This window comes from Staurois parvus, unplaced genomic scaffold, assembly GCF_062004578.1.
Source record: "Staurois parvus isolate SC_StPar_1 unplaced genomic scaffold, SC_StPar_1.0 ptg000426l, whole genome shotgun sequence".
Taxonomy (NCBI): Eukaryota; Metazoa; Chordata; class Amphibia; order Anura; family Ranidae; genus Staurois; species Staurois parvus.
Genome location: NW_028318222.1, coordinates 1,631,989 through 1,644,156, shown reverse-complemented (window position 1 = coordinate 1,644,156; position 12,168 = coordinate 1,631,989). Strand labels below are relative to the sequence as shown.

Sequence of the window (12,168 nt, the reverse complement as noted above, 5' to 3'; positions counted from 1 at the left end):
TATTCCAAAGTTTTACATTATCTCAGAAATGAGATAGCATAGGGATAATATTCAAATAGAAGTAAGTGAGAATATTTGAAGTGATAGGGATCCCAAGATATTTAAAGGAGGATGTCTTCTGGGCCAGGCAAAAAGAGGATAAAGTGGAGTCAATAGTTCCATCTATGGGCAATAGGGTGGATTTAGACCAATTTATTTTTAGTCCAGAGCACTCTCCAAACTCTGAGATGGTGTCCATAACGGCCCTAAGTGAAGGGCCAGTATCACCCCGGAGCAAAAGAATATCATTCTTGCTTTACAAACTTGTTTTGAACTTTCAGAAGGCACAAGACTGTTCTGTGTAATGACATAGTCTAGGCTAATAGTTCCAATATTTAGCTTAGAATTGAAAAACTATTTCATGACTTTAAATCACTTTATATATTTATTGCTATTGCCTCTTACTTTTTTGCCATTTTGATAAGGTATTAAGGTAGTTTTGGGTTTGCTGTAATAACGGGTTCACGGCCAATCTTCGGCATTTTGCTGAGTTAAGAAAAAACATTGTAAGTTCACCGCCAGAAATTCGTTACAATCCATAATATCCTTTACCCTGGTCAGCTAATGTACAAGAGATAAATAAACAAATCCAAAAATACAGCCCTCTCACTATAAGTTGATGGGCTCCCAGCAGCCAAGTTGTCAGCGCGTGTTGCTGATAATTCTATATAAGGAAAGAAATGTACTATACAGGCGTGCCTCGGTTAATGTAATTTTCGGTTTACGAATGAAAATGTCTCAGTTTACAATTTTTTTTCACAATACGAACGGATTAATTGGTTTTCATGCATTTACAATTTTTTTTTTAATCATGTCCCTGTACAGTACTATGCCTTTAAACTGCACTTTATAAAGAGTTTTGAACAGATAAGCCTTTTTTTTTTTTTTTTCTGACCTCGAACAGATTCATTGGTTTTAAATGCATTTATGATTTTTTTTGCAATACAAATGGATTAATTGGTTTTCAATGCGTTTACAAATTTTTTTTTTAATCATGTCGTACAGTATTTATGCCTTTAACGTGCACTTTATAAAGTGTGTTGAACAGATAAAAGACTTTTTTCTTTTTTTTTTTTTTTTTTTTTTTTTTGTGACTGTTTTCTGACCTCCGGAACGGATTAATTGGTTTTCAATGCATTCCTATGGGAAACCGTGTTTCGGTTTGTGAATTTTTCGCAATACGAAAAGTCCCGCAGAACGCATTAAATTCGTAAACCGAGGTACGCCTGTACTGTGTTTTTAATTTTGGCATTGATACTTCCCCCATGGCAGTGCCCTGCTTTTTGTTCCTTTTTGTAAAAAGCTTTCTTATTAGGTCTTATGCACACTGGCTATTTTAGCCCTTGTACATAAGATTGTAATGTTTTCTTGTGAGCAGAAGGCACAGGCCCAATGTCCAGCAGCACTGCTGACAGCCTGTAAAAGTCAGAGGCTGCAAATGGCTGCGACTGGATGGTGCCCCTAGTGACACTAACATTTAGGGCAGTACGTGCCCAGGGACAAATGCCTGGAATTAAGGAAGTCTGTTTTCTGAGCATTCATTCCATTAATACACCATCCAGCCCCAGTGGTTGCAGCCTGTCATTGACTTTTATAGGCTATCAGCTGTGGGGAATCTTATGCAATGGAATCTCATTCCCTGGAACTACACTTCCAGTGTGCATGAGGTCTTAGCCCTACAAATGACCCGAATAACAAGATTCTTCCCTCCATAGACTTTAATGCGGTTTGTTGCTAAGTTGCCAATCTTCGAGTCGCAACACTGTGAATTGATCCAGGGCAGATTTGCTCATGCCTGTTTATATGCAGCTGTGCTTTTGAGGTAGCCCATTTCTACTTAAAGGTACAGCAAAACCCCAAAAGCCTATCATCGCTCAAGGCAGCTGAATTCCACCATTGTGTGTCTGCACCAAATCCAGCAGAATAACCATGGCATCTTGTGTAAATGTCAAAATAAAAGGTGGATGTGGGCAGAACAATACAAAACATTCCCCAGCACACTCTGCAGTTATTTGACACAAGAATCTTAATTTATTTTTAATTTTTTTTTTTTTATTTCATGTACTTCTATAGTGCCATCAGTTTACGCAGCGCTTTACATACATATATTGTACATTCACATCAGTCCCTGACCCTCAAGGGGTGTACAATCTAAGGTCCCTAACTCACATTCATACATACACATACTAGAGCCAATTTAGACAGGAGCTAATTCACCTACCAGCATGTCTTTGGAGTGTGGGAGGAAACCAGAGTACCAGGAAGAAACCCACGCAGGCACAGGGAGAACATGCAAACTCGAGGCAGGAGGTGCCATGGTTGGGATTCGAACCAACAACCCTAGTACTGCCAGGCAGAAGTGCTAACCATTTAGCCACTGTGCTGCCCATGATTTTTATAATGATAATTAAAGCAGAACGTCACTCCTGAGGGCACACTTTGCTTTTCTGCCTAGTCCCTGCTCCTCTTTAACTTTTGGGCACTTTTCAGGTCCCCCTCCTCTGCCCCGCAGCCTCTTGGGACACAGTACAAGTCCCAGAAGGCCGTGGGACCATTTACAGGATGCAGCGTGGCTCATACATGCACAGTTGGTGCTACCGGGGACCAAAAGACCAGCGAAGAACTGGTCTGGGTGAGAACAGTGCTGGATCCTTGGATATGTAAGTGTCCTTTTTTCAAAAGTCAGCAGCTTACAGTATTTGTAGCTGCTGACTTTTAATTTTATTCATAGGGAAGGGGTCCAGGGGTCTGAAGAATCTCCTTTTAACTGTTTCAACGTTTATAAGGTGTGCATTTACCAACATGTATAAAATGTGGAGGGTACATTGCAAAGTCAGATTTATGTTTTTCACAATTGCTTGACATGTCCATAAAGCACACAGACAACATGGTGTCACAGAGAGGCTTTTGTTGCCGTTGCAGGCTCAAAACATTTGTGGAACGCACATTTTCCTGCCAGACATTTCATCCAAAGCAGGAACATAGACACAGGTAATTTACTGTTGCATCGCATGCGTTTCTGCTGGTTTGATATTTTTTTCTTAGTTTTCTTTCAAAGTCCTGCTATACAGTACTTATAAATCACCTATAAATATACAGTTTCCTTTTTGATTCTCTTGATAATGAAAAATAAAAAATCAATACCTATACAATTCTGGTTTCCATGCTATCACTCACTCTATATGGGCACCTGCTTTTTTTTTTTTTTTTCTGTTTTTTTTTTTTGTTTTGTTTTGTTTTCTTGCATGTTGGTGGATTAGCGGCTTGACTGGGTGGATCATAGCCTGCTGCCCCTTTAATAGTATCTAGGTACCAGAGACGCAGCTGTGATAAATCAATGTCCTGGCCAGGTGTGACTTTTTACAGACCTAAAATGCTGGTGTCAGAGATGGTTTTGTGAGCTTTACCAGGCTGATTCAAAGGCAGATGAGAATATCGGATGAACGATCGGCCGTTTTTTTCGCCTGCTAGTCTTACATTGAAAGTGAAAAGGTTACTAAAGATACGAAAATTCTCCTATGAAAGAAAAGAATTTAGAAAGTGATGTCTTGTATTGCATTTTATTTGTATTGTATTTTCAGATGACTATTGTACTGATTAAACGAAAATCTTATGATCTGGTATCGTACGAGAAACATTTTTGCGCTTGTCCCTTCGGATATTGTTGTACGACTTGTTGTGATCTGCTCTCACAAGCTGTGTACTAACGATCTGATTATCGGACGATCGGTCCTCGTACGAAAATTTTTGTACGATTTTCTTATAGTGTGTATGGGGCATTACTTTAAGGGGTTGATTTACTAAAGGCAATTGGACTGTGCACTTTGCAACGAGCAATTGCACTCTGTAAATGCAGTTGTTCCAGAGCATAGTAAATGCACAGAAGCTCTGCTGACTTCCACCATCCAATCATGTGCAAGCAAAAATGCTGTTTTTTACATTTTTCCTTGCATGTGATTGGGTATTCTTGGCAAAGGAAAGCTATACCTCATTTACTAAGCTCTGGAGCAACTGCACTTGCAGTGTGAAATTGCACTTTGCAAAGTGCACAGTCCAATTGCCTTTAGTAAATCAACCCCTAAGGGTTTAGCCAGGGCACTTTGAAATTCTTGCACGACTTGGTTTGGGTTTCATGTTATCACTTTCCCTAGTAAATGCATCCTTGTTTTGTTTCGTGTTTCTTCTTCCATTTGTAACATGACAGCTTGAGCTGGATATGTCCTAGATCAGTAATGGCAAACCTTTTGAAACCTGAGTGCCCAGAGCAGGGGCGGACTGACCATTTGGAAACTCAGGCACTGCCCGAGGGCCCGGGGTCAGTAGGGGGCCCCATGAGATGCCCCTGATACCTTTTTCATAGGCTTTTTTTGAGTTTGGGCAAGGACACAGGGGCCCCATGATCCCCTATTGCCCGGGGGCCCCATGAGTTGTCAGTCCGCCCCTGGCTCAGACTGCGACCCAAAACCCACTTATTTATCACAAAGTGCCAACACTGCAATTAAACATGAATAGTGAGGTTTTAGTTTACAAAAAACAACCCATACATTCACAGCTCAAGTTCCTCTTAAATTTGCTGACCACCAGCACAGAGGGGCAATGTTCCATTGACTGACCACCAGCACAGAGGGGCAATGTTCCATTGACTGACCACCAGCACAGAGGGGCAATGTTCCATTGACTGACCACCAGCACAGAGGGGCAATGTTCCATTGACTGACCACCAGCACAGAGGGGCAATGTTCCATTGACTGACCACCAGCACAGAGGGGCAATGTTCCATTGACTGACCACCAGCACAGAGGGGCAATGTTCCATTGACTGACCGACCACCAGCACAGAGGGGCAATGTTCCATTGACTGACCGACCACCAGCACAGAGGGGCAATGTTCCACTGACTGACCGACCACCAGCACAGAGGGGCAATGTTCCATTGACTGACCACCAGCACAGAGGGGCAATGTTCCATTGACTGACCGACCACCAGCACAGAGGGGCAATGTTCCATTGACTGACCGACCACCAGCACAGAGGGGCAATGTTCCACTGACTGACCGACCACCAGCACAGAGGGGCAATGTTCCACTGACTGACCGACCACCAGCACAGAGGGGCAATGTTCCACTGACTGACCGACCACCAGCACAGAGGGGCAATGTTCCACTGACTGACCGACCACCAGCACAGAGGGGCAATGTTCCACTGACTGACCGACCACCAGCACAGAGGGGCAATGTTCCACTGACTGACCGACCACCAGCACAGAGGGGCAATGTTCCACTGACTGACCGACCACCAGCACAGAGGGGCAATGTTCCACTGACTGACCGACCACCAGCACAGAGGGGCAATGTTCCACTGACTGACCGACCACCAGCACAGAGGGGCAATGTTCCACTGACTGACCGACCACCAGCACAGAGGGGCAATGTTCCACTGACTGACTGACCACCAGCACAGAGGGGCAAAACTAAAGGCAGAAAGACCCACAAGCAAAGAACTGAAGACAGCTGCAGTTAGAGTCTGGCAAAGCATGACAAAGGAGAAAACCCAGTCTTTGGTAATGTCCATGGGTTCCAGACTTCAGGCAGTCATTGCCAGTAAAGGATTCTCAACAAAATATTAAAAATGAACATTTTATTTATGATTATATTCAATTGTCCAATTACTTTTGGTCCCTTGAAAAAAGGGGGGGGGGGTGGCTACTCTTAAGAGCTGTAATTCCTAAACCCTTCCTCCAATTTGGATGTACATACCCTCATATTAAACCTGAGAGTGTGCACTTTCAGCCCATATCCATTATATAACTATATATTGAATATGTTTTTGTAAATACCTGAAAAAATCTAAAATTGGACCTAACTGTATATATACAGTAAGGTTACTGGTTTACAGGGATGCGCTAATCCTATCTCCTGACACCCGGGACATATAGTTCTGGGTGCCGGACAGAAACTTTTTTCCTACATTTACTTGTCAGGTGGAAAGCAATCGGGTGGCTCCACTGCCGCCTGATTGCTTCCACACTTGCCGGTAAAGTGCCCCCTGCTATGTATCCCAGCCTCCTCCTGCCCATGTTCGGGCCTGGGACAGCAGGTGCCAGTGGACAGAGGGGAGAAAGGAGAGCGGACACATGTCCCCATCCTGTTCTTGACCCGGAAGCAACATGTATGATGTCACTTCTGGGTCCCCATTGTCAGTGTCCCTGGCCATCAAGGCTGGGAAAGAATATAATGCAGTGCATTCTGCAAAGCATTACGTTCAGTGGCGAACAGAGGAGAAATCCAGGGTCATTTTTTAAACCCTGAATATCTCATGAAAGAGAACTTGTCACCAAAAAATCATCATACAGGGGATTTTTTGTCTCCTATGTGATGGTAAAAAAAGTTAAAAAAAAAAAATTATAATTGTAAAAAAATAAAGTTACACATAAGCACATAAAATAACTCCCCCAAAAAAATGAGGCCCCCCCGACATATATGCATGTGTAAACATAAATGCGTGCGTTGGGGAGCCTACGGATAAAAACGTCAATTGCTATACATGTTACATATAGCAGCACATGCTGGAATGAGAGCAATAATTCTAGCACCAGACCTCCCCCGTAATGCTAAACTGATGACCTATAAGGGGGCTTTTAAGCGTTACCTATAGAAAATATAGGGTACTGAAGTTTGTCGCCATTTCACAGTGGCATGCAAATTTTAACATTTGACATGTTGGATATCGTTTTACTTGGTGCTGCTTCATCTGTTTATATATTACAAAAAATTGGGTCATTTATTGTGTTTTTGTGCCCTAAAACTAACTTTAGTGTGTCTTATCATGTGCCCTAAAAAATTGGACCTACCACTATTTTATTCTCTAGGGTGTCTGCTTTCAAAAAAAATATGCTGTTTGTTGGGGGTTTCATGTACTCTTCAATGATTATTTTTTTTTTTTTTTAAAACATTTCCAAAAAAGACAAACCGCTCTGGCAGCGAAAGGATTAAAGGATAAGTTCCCCTTCGGGTTACATGTTCCACCCATTTTTAGGTTGGAACAGGTAATATTTTCCTGCTCCTGCAGCAGCTCAGCAATTTGAGCCCTCTGTGTGACAGCAGTACGGGAGAAGTTCAAGCTTTCACTTTTTCAAGAATGTGGCCATGAGGGGCTCCGCCCCTGGGGCTCAGCTTGTGCTTGTGCTTCTGTGTGCAAGGGTAACCTGAAGGAATAAAGTTTTTTTTTTTTTTTTTTTTTCATTGAGGCTAACGCCTCATTTACTCACCCAGTAGATCCACTTCTGCTGAGCGTTAAAAGAGTCTGACACTCCCCTTTCCTGATGAGCACCCAATCGGTGTTCTGCACACTGCAAGGTCTCTCCCCTCCCTGCTAGTCCCTGGGTGTGGTGCTGGAGACAGGCAGGGAGGTGAGTAAGGGATATACAGCTCAATGTTAAAAATATTAATGCTGATACAGTGCGGCACATCGCATGTGATTCGCACAGGAACCGCACCGCATTCCTGTGCAAATCACATGCAATTTCTGTGCGGAGCAATTTGAGCCTTACATTATGTATGGCTCAAATCGACCGCATCCACACCAAAAAAGTGCAGGACCCTTTTTCAGCCCGCACCAGAATCGGATCGCATGGATGTTCACACCTATGCAATCCGATTCTGCACATCGCAATGCATTTTGAGAACTGATTTTGGGGTGTCGTTATCCTAAAATATACACCCACAATGGTTCGTATGAGTGGGGTGCAATTATGATGTGCTGTGGAAATCGCACAGAAACCCGTGTGAATTCCGCACCGCATCAGTGTGAGCCCATGTTAAGTGCCCATACACATATATGCGGATTGGTTGTGGTTTGACCTGCATCCAATCCGCATAAAATGTGAAATAACATTACTTCCTATGGTGCCTGTTCACATATGTCTGGTGCGGATTCAGGACCAGTTCACACTACATGCGTTTCAGTTGATTTTTTTTCTGCATCCAAAATGCACAGAAAGTAGGTTATATGGTTGTCAATGTCATAGTTCACATCAGTGCTTGAAGTTTCAGTGCATTCCGGATGCAGAAAAAAAATAGAACATGCTGCATTTTTTTTCTGCACAGAACTGTACTGGGACTCGGTAAAATGCCTCAAGAACGCACCAAAAACACACTGGAAGGCACATGTCCCTATTTAAATTGCAGAAACAGAGGGGGGAAATGAACTGGAACGCATAAAAAATGCAGTGGAACGCGTCAAACGCCCAGGAATGTGCCAAAAACACGTAAAAAACCGCACCTGCAAAAATGCAATCAGAACGTATCTGAACTGCGTTTCTGTAGTGTGAACCAACCCTTAGTGTGGTTTTTAAAAGAGCCATGTTCAACTTCTGAGCAGTGCCTTCAGGTCCAGGTGTGGATTACATGTGTGAACAGGATAAGATCCTGAGCTGATCCCGTCCTGAACCCGACATAAACCTGACATGAACCTGTGAACAGCTACTGTATCAATTAGCTGTGAAACCTGAGCTTCAGTCCGCACCACGCGTGTGAATGTGAATCCGCTCTAAAAGTTTAAGTTGCCATAAAGCCTCTTTTATTTTTCTAAGTCCCAGACATTCCTAAAAGCATCTCAGATTTAAACATGGTTTTGGTTAAAATTATTATTATTTTTTTTTTTCATCAGGACAATTAGACTGTCATGAGGGACAAGTAGATTGGGACCCCAATTTAGTCCCTTGGACAAGTAGTTGTTTTTTTTTTTTTTTTTTTTAAATTTCCACACCCCTGGTTTTAGCTGCCAAACGCATCTGTATTTCTTTCAATCCTGTTCTGAGTTTCACCTAGCCCTGCCACAGAGCACAGGCAGGTAGATGGCATCACTTTTTCTGTTACAATTATAGACTGTAGAAGGGATTCATTGGTGACTTTTCTCCAACCCTGGCTTGCTGATTGGACAGTGAAAGGTCAGAAGCAGGGGCGGACTGACCATTTGGAAACTCGGGCACTGCCCGAGCGCCCGGGGTCAGTAGGGGGCCCCATGAGATGCCCCTGGTACCTTTTTCATAGGCTTTTTTGAGTTTGAGCAAGGACACAGGGGCCCCATGATCCCCTATTGCCCGGGGGCCCCATGAGTTGTCAGTCCACCCCTGGGCAGAAGACGACTGATGAGGTCATTTGCCTGCTCCCTCTGCTCTCTCTCCTCCTATCAGCATGTTCTTTGTCGGTATGTTTGCATGCAGCACACCTGATTGGCTCTCAGTCCTTCCCCTTCCCTCTCCCAGTACAAGTGCTGCTGTGTAGGGGAATCCAAGAGACTGGTACCAAGTCAAATGTAAGTACTTAGACTTGTTTCATTTTAAAATCCAAATGCAATGATTTACTCATATCTAGCTGCTTCATGGGTGACTTTTATGTCTGCCTGGAGTTCAGCTGAAGCATATGCAGTACATTCGAAATTTGAGTATTTGTTTAGTTTGAAAACAATCTGCTATAAAGAGGAATTCTGCCGTAAAGCGGTAGTAAAACCCCAAACCAAAAATATAATATATTGTGCTTACCAATCATTAGATGTGGTAGCTGCATTTGTTTTTTTCCCCCCTCTGCTTTTACCTGTTGATCTGGCCAGTTACACACCTCCTATATTAGGGTGTCTCTGTTGCTCCGTCATTCAGAGTGTAGACATCTCTGGACAGCAGCATTGTCAGTCTCCAGTTCACACTTTTAGCAGTTACAGGAACAGTTTTTTGTTCCTTTTTTGGGATAAAGGTTTTACATAAATGACCATTGTAAATGCCCCTGTCCACAATAAATGTCTAAACCCTCTAACTGTTGCATCTGCAGGACAGCTTGTTCTGTTGACCACTTGCCCTCCAGAAGATTTCCCCCCCTTCCTGACCAGGCCATTTTTTGTGAAATGGCCCTGCGTTACTTTAACTAACAATTGCACGGTCATGCAATGCTGTACATAGATTTGTCATTTTTTTCCCACAAATGGAGCTTTCTTTCGGTGGTATTTGATCACCTCGTCTTTTATTTTTTGCTCTATAAACAAAAAAAGACCGACCGTTTTGAAAAAAAAAACAAACATATTTTTGACTTTCTGCTATTAAACATATGCAATAAAAAGTGTAAAAATAAAATTTCATCATAAATTTAGGCCAAAATATTTTCTGCAACATGTCTTTGCTAAAAAAAAAAAATCCCAATACATGTAAATTAATTGGTTTATGTGAAAGTTATAGCGTTTACAAATGGCGGTGTATATATACTGGAATTTTTATTGATTTTTTTTTTTTTTAATACTAGTAATGGCGGTGATCAGCGACTTATATCGAGACAGCGGCGGGCATGCTGACACTGGGTGGGAACTGACCAACTGCTACTGACCTCTCCAGTGACACTAATACAGTGATCAGTGCTAATAAAAAGCACTGACACTGTACTAATGACACTAGTCAGGAAGGGGTTAACATTTTTTTGTGCTATAAAAAAAAAGACCGACAATTTTGAGAAAAAGCTATTTTTTTTACAGTTTGCTATTAAACATGTCCAGTAAAAAAATTTAAAAAAAAACTAATTTCCTTTATAAATGTAGGCCAAAATGTATTCTGCTACATGTCTTTGCTAAAAAAAAAAAATCTCAATACGTGTATATGGGCATTCAGACACAGGGGGGAGCTGACTAACTGTCACTGACATCCCCAGTGACACTAATACAGGGATCAGTGCTAATAAAAAAACACACTGTACTAATGGCACTTGGTAGGAAGGGGTTCACGTCTGGGACAATCAAAGGGTGAACTGTGTGCTGTTTTACTGTGTGCTGTGTGTGTGTGTTGTACTGTGTAAGCACATTGCTTTGTATTGCTCTGCTATGCAGAGCAATACAAAGCAATGTGCAGGAGCTGACACGGGAGAGATCTGTATTGTTTACATACAGACCTCTCCCCCTGTCAGTGATACTCAGCAATCGCCGGGTGCAGGCGGGGAATCACCGGCCTGGCACTGTAATCGACAGCTGAAGCCGTAAATGCACAGCCCTGCTACCCTGTAGCAGTATGTCTCAAACAACGCAGTCGCGCGCTAGAACGCTTATGGTGCAACACCAGATCCCCTCCCTTGACCCCACTAACCTTAACAACCTTAGACCCACCTCCCTGCTGCCTTTCACTTCCAAGCTCCTTGAGCGCCTGGCCTACAATCGCCTAAGTCCCCTGCACTCCACCGAAACCGCCCTACTTAAAATCACCAACGACCTGCTAACAGCCAAAGCCAATGGCCACTATTCTATCCTCCTGCTCCTCGACCTCTCCGCGGCCTTCGACACTGTTGACCACCCTCTCCTCCTTGCCAAACTGCACTCCCTTGGCATCATTGGCTGCTCTCTCCTGGTTCTCCTCCTACCTTTCCCAACGCTCCTTCAGCATCACCTACAACACTGCCACCTTCCCCTCCTTCCCCCTCTCTGTCGGGGTCCCCCAAGGCTCTGTCCTTGGACCCCTCCTCTTCTCCATCTATACCTCCTCCCTTGGCAAACTTATTCACTCCCATGGCTTCAATTACCACCTCTATGCCTACGACACCCAAATTTACCTCTCCACCCCCCACCTCACCCCCTCACTGTCCGCCCGCATCTCCCACCTCCTAAACGACATATCAGACTGGATGTCGCTTCATTTCCTCAAACTTAACCTATCCAAAACCGAGCTCCTGGTCTTGTGCCCCCCCCCCATCCTCTCCATCACTACTAGCAACGGCACCATCTCTCCCATCCCACACGTCAAAGTCCTGGGTGTCACCCTGGACTCCCACCTCTCCTTCCTACCCCACATCCGACTGCTATCTAGATCTTGCAGGCTCCACCTCCGCAACATCTCCAAGATACGCACGTTCCTCACCCCAGACACCACCAAACAACTCGTACACTTCCTCATCATCTCACGCCTAGACTATTGCAATTCCCTTCTCACCGGCCTACCCAAACGAATGCTATCCCCATTCCAGTCTATCCTGAACTCAGCGGCTAGACTCATCCACCTCAGCAACCGCTGCACATCTGCCTCCCCCCTCTGCCAATCCCTTCACTGGCTCCCGATTGCCCAACGCATCAAATTCAAACTGCTAACTCTGACCTACAAAGCCATCCAC

General features: G+C 43.7%; 1 protein-coding gene across 1 annotated transcript in view; it reads left to right on the top strand.

Annotated features, from left to right (window-relative positions):
* Positions 1-12,168, top strand: part of KCNH5 (potassium voltage-gated channel subfamily H member 5) — a 401,260-nt gene that overhangs the window by 32,576 nt on the left and 356,516 nt on the right. The gene's annotated exons all lie outside the window — the stretch shown is intronic.